This window comes from Natrix helvetica (assembly GCF_964273705.1).
Source record: "Natrix helvetica genome assembly, chromosome: 4".
In the NCBI taxonomy this organism is placed as follows: domain Eukaryota; kingdom Metazoa; phylum Chordata; class Lepidosauria; order Squamata; family Natricidae; genus Natrix; species Natrix helvetica.
The window spans coordinates 62152475-62161669 of record NC_138550.1 but is presented as its reverse complement, the minus strand read 5'-3'; positions in this window follow the sequence as shown (position 1 = coordinate 62161669).

The following is a 9195-nucleotide window of genomic DNA, read 5'->3' as shown; positions in this document are numbered from 1 at the left end:
TGTTAACTCAAGCTTTGCTAACAACCTATGTTGTAATTTTAAATCTTGGGCCCCGCAGACCAGGCAATCTAACAGGGCATCATCCAAGTGTTTGAATTCGCAATTCAGGGCAGAAGATTGCAATGCAGCCACGTAATTATTAACTGATTCCCCTTCAGTCTGGTTCCTTCTATGGAACTCATGCCTACGAGCTATTTTGGAGGGTGTTGGGGTGTAGTGGTTTTTTAACTTTAACTTCAGAGCCTCCCAAGACGCCTCGTGAATACCGTGTTTCCCCGAAAATAAGACACAGTCTTATTCTCTTTTGACCCCTGAAATAAGCACTTGTCCTTATTTTCGGGGAGGTCTTATAATTGTTGAGATGCAGGAGGCAGCGAGCGTGGTTACCTCATGGCTGTTGCTGTGTTGCAATATTTTTTGCGAGGGCTTATTTTAGCGCATGCTCTCAAAAGCCCGATTGGGCTTATTATCCAGGGAGGTCTTATTTTCAGGGAAACAGGGTAGAAGTGGGTGCCATTAAAGATTGTGCAGTGTCAAATGTTTCAGCACCACACAGTTAAAAAATATGCACATTTCCTCTCATCCAAAATTTCTGAAACTTCATGTGCCCATAGGAAACACTCAAATCTTGCTGTATATGACTCCCATTTCTCTGCATTTGGGTTAAAAGGTGTGAAAGCCATTAGTGAAGCCATCTCCGATACCACCACCGGAGTCTGAGGTAATGCTGTCTTCCCTCAGGCAGTAATTATTACTAAACGGTCCGCTTCCATAATTTACTTCTTAACTGGCTGATTATTATGATCCCAGCATCATCGCCATTTTGTTGTGTTTGACAAAAGGTTCAGGACGCAATAACAGGCAATACCTCAGTTAAGTAAACGTCTTTATTAAACAACAGAGAACCACAATGTTAAACACTGGAGAAATGCGAAGCGCAAATCGCACTTGACAGCTCCTTTAAGTACCCCGCTGTCAACCGCGATTGCCCAATCAACACCAGGCATTGCTCCCGCCTAAATGGCAGACAATCAACATCTCAATACTCAACAGGTATATTTCTATAATTCCTCCTCTTGACATTACCCAGATGATAAATCAGATTTATTACCATTTATTTCAGTCAATTTAACATGATTAATTTTAAACTATGGTTTCTAAAGCAGTTTTTAAAAATAATCAGTTTGTTATGAACCAATACATTCTGCACAAATCATATTACTACCTAAGATCTAAGAAAGTAAAACTAAAGTTTCCAAACCTCTTGTATTCACAAAAAAGTTAAAAGACAGAGTGGATGTACAAAGTGGCTCCTTTCTAATCATATGTTTTATTGAACCATGATTAATGCAAAGATCAGAAATATCTAATTTAGTTTACCAGGAAGGCTTGTCCTTCAAAACCATGTCATCTCTTGGAGTATGTATCAGGCTTCATCTATAAGATTTCAGCTGCACCAGTACTTTTCCCTTCAGAGCTATTTAATTTCCCTTTTCATTGCTACTCCAATGGTGCCCATCCTTTCCGGGACTTTAAACAATGCATCTTTTGCTTGTATTCATCTTTAGTTTCTTCTCCAAATGAAAAAACACAAGTGCAAGAGAAGCAATCCACAGACATTAGTGCTCCAAAACACAATGCAGCTTTGGGGCAGCACCAGTGGTGGGATTCAAATAATTTAACAACCAATTCTATGCCCTAATCACCAGCTGGGTAGGTGTGGCTGGGTGGTCATCTGACTGGGTGGGTGTGTCGAACTCAATGTCAATCACATCAAGGGGTGATTCTCCTTCCCTGGCCTCTTGTGATAGAATGGGACTGTTCTCCTTGTACCCTTCTCTGCCCCTTGTTTTCCCCCAGGGTTCTGCCCCCAGTCATTAACTTCTACCATTTGTTCTCTGCTGTTATGACCCTAGCTGTTCACCCTGGGCAATGTGACCCAGCTTCTTCCATCCAGACCATTCATCACGGGCCATACTTCTCACCCTGGGCTTTTGGGCTCAGGACACAGTTGGCCGCCAGCCAATCAGAGGGAGGAAAGAGAGAAAGAGAGAGGGCGGGAGAAAGTGTTCTGTGTCGAGTTTCCTCTCCAGGGTTTGTTTCTCTGTCCAAACTAGAAAATCCTTTGCATCCCCCCCACCCCCCAAAATATTGGGGAAGAGCTAGAAAATCCTTTGCATTCCCACCGGAAATATTGGGGAAGATAATGATAATTGATTGAATCAAAGTAAAAAGCCAACAAGCTTTCTGTCTTTTCTCCGAGCTGCTCTCCCCCCTCCCCCTTTCCCTTTGTCTCACAATTAATTGCTGCATGCATATTTGTGTGTCTTCTCTTAAAGGGAGAGCCTTCTTTGCACAGGCTTAAATGTGTATTATTAAGAATTCACCATGGTTCTGTGGTAAGGTTTCCCAACACATTTCAACCAGGAGGCCTACCCCTCGTGGAAATGTGCCCGCCAGGTTATCGAGCATTTCACCAGCCTCGGGCCCAGGGAAGGGGCGGCGGGGTAGCAGTGATTATCCGGGAAGACTTGGAGCCGAGAGAGTTCACTGTGCCGCAGACATCCGGGTGTGAGTCCCTTGTCGTGAGATGGGGCCCAGGGAGGCAGTTGGGCCTGCTGATAGTATACCTGGCTCCTCGCTATACATCAGCGGCCCTGCCTGAACTCCTCGAGCTGATCTCATCGGTGGCGGTTGAGACCCCCAAACTTTTAGTGATGGGGGATTTTAACCTGCCGTCAATGGGAGAAGCGTCTGAGGGGGTTCGGGAGTTCATGGCTTCCATGACAGCCATGGACCTGACCCAATTAATTCAGGGCCCTACTCACGAGGGAGGCCACACGCTGGACCTTGTCTTTGTCTCTGGCCAGTGGACGAGTGATCTGGGAATAGGGGATTCAACTATTATTCCCCTGTCATGGTCAGATCACTCACTTCTCCGGCTTGACTTCCCTGGTGCTACCCCCCACTGCGGGGAGGCGGAACCGGAAGGTATTAGATGGTTCCGCCCCAGGCGCCTGATGGAACCAGATAGGTTCCAGACGGAGCTTGGGCCACCTCCTGTGGACCTGACCCGCCCCCGAGTGGAGGACCTGGTAGACGCCTGGAATAGTGCGACTACCGGGGCCCTAGACCGGGTGGCGCCTTTGCAGCCTCTCCTGCGGCGACGAACCACCCTGGCGCCTTGGTTTACCGAGGAGCTAAGGGTGATGAAACGCCACAAGAGACGCCTAGAGAGTCGTTGGAGATCCTCCCGTTCCGAATTTGACCGAGCACAGGCACGAGCCTATTTGAGGACGTACCTTGTGGCATTAAGAGCGGCCAAACGTCAACTTTGTGCCGCTCTTATTGCGTCCGCAGATAACCGCCCTGCCGCCCTGTTTCGGGTGACTCGCTCCCTCTTGTTTGAGAGACCGCGGGAAGCCCCTTTACAGGGCAGAGCAGAGGAGTTTGGGAAATATCTACAGGACAAAGTCGCTCAAATCCGGATGGGATGGGCCCCTTTCAGTGGTCCAGTGGAGACGCCCGAGGCGAGTCTTGAGGGACCGTTCTGGGAGGAGTTTGACTCGGTTGCCATCGAGGATTTGGACAGGTTGCGTGGACGTCTGTGTCCTACCACATGTTTATTGGACCCGTGTCCCTCCTGGCTTGTACTGGCATCCTGGGAGGTTACGCGTGACTGGCTCCTGGGCCTAGTGAACGCTTCGCTGGGTGAGGGGTTTCTACCGGCCGCCTTGAAAGAGGCGGTTGTGAGGCCCCTGCTCAAGAAGCCTTCCCTGGACCCAACGGACCTAGTCAATTACCGTCCAGTCTCCAACCTTCCCTTTTTAGCGAAGGTTGTAGAGAGTGTGGTGGCACAACAGTTTCCACGTCACCTGGAGGAGAATGATTATCTAGACCCGCGCCAGTCCGGCTTCCGACCCGGGCACAGCACGGAGACGGCCTTGGTCGCGTTGGTTGATGATCTCTGGAGGGCCAGAGATAGGGGTTGTTCCTCTATCCTGGTCCTATTAGATCTCTCGGCGGCGTTCGATACCATCGACCATGGTATCCTGTTGCACCGGCTAGAGGGGCTGGGAGTCAGGGACACCGTTTTACGGTGGTTTGGCTCCTACCTCTCTGGCCGGACGCAATGTGTGTTGGCAGGGGAGCAGAGATCGACCCGGACCCCCCTCACATGTGGGGTGCCACAGGGGTCGGTGCTCTCGCCTCTCCTGTTCAACACATACATGAAACCGCTGGGCGAGATCATCCATGGTTTTGGGGTGGGATACCATCTGTATGCTGATGATACTCAGCTATACATTTCCACCCCGAACCACCCCAACGACGCCGTCGAAGTGTTGTCCCGGTGCTTGGAAGTCGTACGGGTCTGGATGGGAGGCAACAGACTTAAGCTCAACCCCTCCAAGACGGAGTGGCTGTGGCTTCCGGCCTCCCGGTTCAACCAGTTACTTCCATCACTGGCCATTGGGGGCAAGCAACTGGCCCCCATGGAACGGGTGCGCAATTTGGGCGTCCTCCTGGATGCCCGGCTGTCCATGGATGACCATGTAACAGCCGTGGCAAGGGGGGCGTTCCATCAGGTTCACCTGATGTGCCAATTGCGCCCCTTATTGGACCGGGATGCCCTACGCACAGTCACCCATGCGCTGGTGACGTCTCGCCTGGACTACTGCAATGCTCTCTACATGGGGCTTCCCTTGAGATGCACTCGGAGACTGCAGTTGGTCCAGAACACGGCCGCGCGGGTGATTATGGGGAGGACTAGATACTCCCCTGTAACACCTCTCCTGCGCAAGCTGCACTGGCTTCCTGTAGTCTACCGAGTGCGTTTCAAGGTTTTGATTATGATCTTTAAAGCGCTTCATGGCACAGGACCTAGTTACATGCAGGATCGCATCCTGCCCCATACATCCCTACGACCAGTGACGTGCGGTGACGTTTATGACTGGTGAGGCTGGTGACGTCATCAAACCACGTGGTTGCTCCGATCGCAGGGGCGCAGCCCAAACGGAGAAATTTCTTCAGCTCCAGCCTCAATCAGTGCAGCCGCGGTCCCCTTCATCTTGCCTCAGGAAGGAGGGGAATGGGACCACGTGTGCAGGGGAAGGGGATTGCGGCTCTGCTAATCTGAGGCTGTGCGCTGAGGAGCCGCCTGCACACGTGGTCCCATTCCCCTTGCAAGGATCCCGGGCTCGCCCAATGCAAAAAATGCCTGGGTACCGTGTTTCCCCGAAAATACAACCTGTCCTGCGCTCACTGACCTAGCGTTATCCCGAAAGCGCCAAGTTACAGGAGCCGGGGGTGGGGGGAGCGCTCACGTTGCTTGCCGCCTTCGGTATACCGCTAGGTTGGGGAGTGGCGTTCTGTCCGGCCAGAGGGGAGAGTTGCCGGGAAACTCTCCAGCCGGGAAAAGCACCATTCACTGACCTCAGCAGCAGCCCCGCAAATCCCCTCTCCAGCCGGGAAAAGCGCCATTCACTGACCTCAGCAGCCGCCCCGCAAATCCCCTCTCCAGCCGGGAAAAGCGCCATTCACTGACCTCAGCAGCCGCCCCGCAAATCCCCTCTCCAGCCGGGAAAAGCGCCATTCACTGACCTCAGCAGCCGCCCCGCAAATCCCCTCTTCAGCCGGGAAAAGCGCCATTCACTGACCTCAGCAGCCGCCCCGCAAATCCCCTCTCCAGCCGGGAAAAGCGCCATTCACTGACCTCAGCAGCCGCCCCGCAAATCCCCTCTCCAGCCGGGAAAAGCGCCATTCACTGACCTCAGCAGCCGCCCCGCAAATCCCCTCTCCAGCCGGGAAAAGCGCCATTCACTGACCTCAGCAGCCGCCCCGCAAATCCCCTCTCCAGCCGGGAAAAGCGCCATTCACTGACCTCAGCAGCCGCCCCGCAAATCCCCTCTCCAGCCGGGAAAAGCGCCATTCACTGACCTCAGCAGCCGCCCCGCAAATCCCCTCTCCAGCCGGGAAAAGCGCCATTCACTGACCTCAGCAGCTGCCCCGCAAATCCCCTCTCCAGCCGGGAAAAGCGCCATTCACTGACCTCAGCAGCCGCCCCGCAAATCCCCTCTCCAGCCGGGAAAAGCGCCATTCACTGACCTCAGCAGCCGCCCCGCAAATCCCCTCTCCAGCCGGGAAAAGCGCCATTCACCAAGCCCTTGCGCAGCTGTCCCAGGCGACCGCTGCTGGCTGCTGCTGCTCGCCGCCGCCCCGCTCCGCTCCGTGCATAACTTCCAAACTCCAAAACTTCCAGCATCGGCCGCTCTAGGAGTGCTCTCTATGGTGGGCCGGCTGCTGGATAGAGAGCTTTCCGGACAGTCTTCCAGCAGCCGGCCCACCATAGAGAGCACTCCTAGAGCGGGCGATGCTGGAAGTTTTGGAGTTTGGAAGTTATGCACAGAGCGGAGCGGCGGGAGGTGGGCGGCGGCGGGCAGCAGCAGCCAGCGGCGGTCACCTGGGAGAGCTGCGCAAGGGCTTGGTGAATGGCGCTTTTCCCGGCTGGAGAGGGGATTTGTCGGGCGGCTGCTGAGGTCAGTGAATGGCGCTTTTCCCGGCTAGAGAGGGGATTTTCCGGGCGGCTCCTCGTGAGCATAGTTACCTCATGGCTACTTCGCCCCTGAGGCTGTGCCCGGCTCTTCGGGAGCCAGTTCACAAGAGAGCAGCCGCCCGGCAACTCTCCCCTCTGGCCGGACAGAACGCCACTCCCCAACCTAGCGGTATATTGAAGGCGGCAAGCAATGTGAGCGCTCCCCCCACCCCCGGCTCCTGTAACTTGGTGCTTTCGGGATAACGCTAGGTCAGTGAGCGCAGGACAGGTTGTATTTTCGGGGAAACACGGTACCCAGGCATTTTTTGCATTGGGCGAGTCTGTGATCCTTGCAAGGGAAATGGGACCATGTGTGCAGGAGGCTCCTCAGCACACAGCCTCAGATTAGCAGAGCCGCGATCCCCTTCCCCTGCACACGTGGTCCCATTTCCCTCCTTCCTGAGGCAAGATGAAGGGGACTGCGGCTGCGCTGATTGAGGCTGGAGCTGAGGAGCCTTCTGCACACGTGGTCCCATTCCCCTTGCAAGGATCCTGGGCTCGCCCGATGTAAAAAATGGCGAGATCGGCACACTTGGGGCTGCTGCTGAGATGTCCAGGGAGGCTAAACCAAGCCGCGCGCCTCTCCCAGCCACTTTCACGGCTTCCTGGAGTAATTCTTTTTTATTTTCATGACGAGAGTGGTGAGGCTCCGCCTCCCCTGCCTCCCCTGACTGCACGTCACTGCCTACGACCAATCCGCTCACACAGAGAGGGACTTCTTCGGGTGCCGTCCGCTAAACAGTGTCGGGGGGCGACACCCAGGAGCAGAGCCTTCTCTGTGATGGGCCCAGCCCTGTGGAATGACCTCCCCCATGACATCAGGATTACTTCCGATCTCCGCTCCTTCCGTGTACAGCTGAAGACCCACCTCTTTCAATTATCTGGCCTGGCTCAACCGTAAATTTTTTCTTATTCCTCCTGACAGTCCTTTTAAATTTAAATTGTGGTATTTCTAATGGGGTATTTTAATGGTGACTTTTAATTGTCTAAATGTGATGTAATCTGTTACCTCCTCCGTGCATGTATGTCCGTGCATGTATGTCTTAGTATATGTGTGTATTTGGATGTCTATGTGTTTGTACATGTTTTATGTTTTATATGTTTTATTGTACGCCGCCCCGAGTCCTGTCTGGAGAGGGAGCGGCTAATAAATTTAAATTTATTTATTATTATTATTTATAGGTATACTTCACATTTTGAAAACACATTCAGGCTCCCTCACATTGGTATTCTACTACATTGAGATAGTGATTATGTTAAAGTATCAAATTTAAATATTAATATCCTGGTTATGTCCCCATGGAATTGATGGAATGTTTCTTATATTAGTCCTACTTACCATTTCCATCTTTGGGGAGCAAGTGAATTTGCCAGTTTGTATGTGGAAAGGGGACCACCAGGGCATCTCACAGATAGAAAAACAGGCTAAATTGGAAAAAAACAAAAGGAGATTTCTTCCAACAATGGGTTCTCCGAACTGCTTACAAAGTTAACAAGGGGTTCTAATGAATAGGTGCAAACCGGTAGAATCCCACCCCTTGGCAGAGCTCCTGCCTAGGGTCATGGCTTGTTCCACCAAAACCCTGTCTTTGATATCAACTGTCCCACCCAGTGGGCCTGGGTATTGGACTGCTTCAATTCCACACGCCTGTTTTAAAATAACATGTAATATTCACATTAAAGTCTGTGATGGGAAAATTTCTAATAACCTCAAGGGGAGGTCCCTGAAAATTCTACTGCATGATCATTCATAGTGAACATATTCAGTGGTGGGATTCAAATAATTTAACAATCAGTTCTCTACCCTAATGACCAGCTGGGTAGACATGGCTGGGTGGTCATATGAGCTTGTAGCCAGAGCTGGGTTTGGAATGCATGGTTGGGGTAGAGGAGCGGTCTTTCTTAACAAGCTCCAAAGTGTTGCTGCTGCTGCAAGCCTGAGTCCCCCGCTGGAAATCTGGTACTCCTTCCCTGCCCAGTCAGCCCATGCTCCCCTCTCTCTCCAGGCACCAATTCCCCCAATGCTCCATGTGCACAACTCCCAAAAATGTTAAAATGTTAGAGCCGCAGGGAGGCAAGACGCACTCATCTCTGTTTCCCTCTATAACTGGCTTTGGAAAAACCTCCCCTCAAAATCACATGCCTGCAGTCAGAGCCGGGCTTAAAGCAGCAGCAATGGTTCAGAGCTTGTTAAGGAGGACCGCTCCTCTGCTGTGTTTTCCAAACTTGGCTCTGGCTGCAGGCATGTGATTGTGAGGGCAGGCTTTTCCAAGGCTAGTGAAGCTGGGCTGGATTTTAGCATAGCTTTATCCAGCTGTTGGGGGAGGGGGAATGACCTCCTCCCCAGGCCCCCATCCATTTCTCCCCCAGACACACACAGCTGGATAAAGCTATGTAAAAATCCAGCTCAGCTGCACTGATTACAGGTTTGAAAATGGCTCCACCTGCAATCAAACTACACTTGGGGAGGGAGAGCATGAGTGAGCACTGAGGAGACCACAGGAGGAGGCAGGAAGCCAGGCAAAGAGCCATGCACACACACTTTACCCCAGCCTTGTTCTTTTGGAAGGCTTGGATCAGTTCCCTTCTGGCTTCTCTGCCTC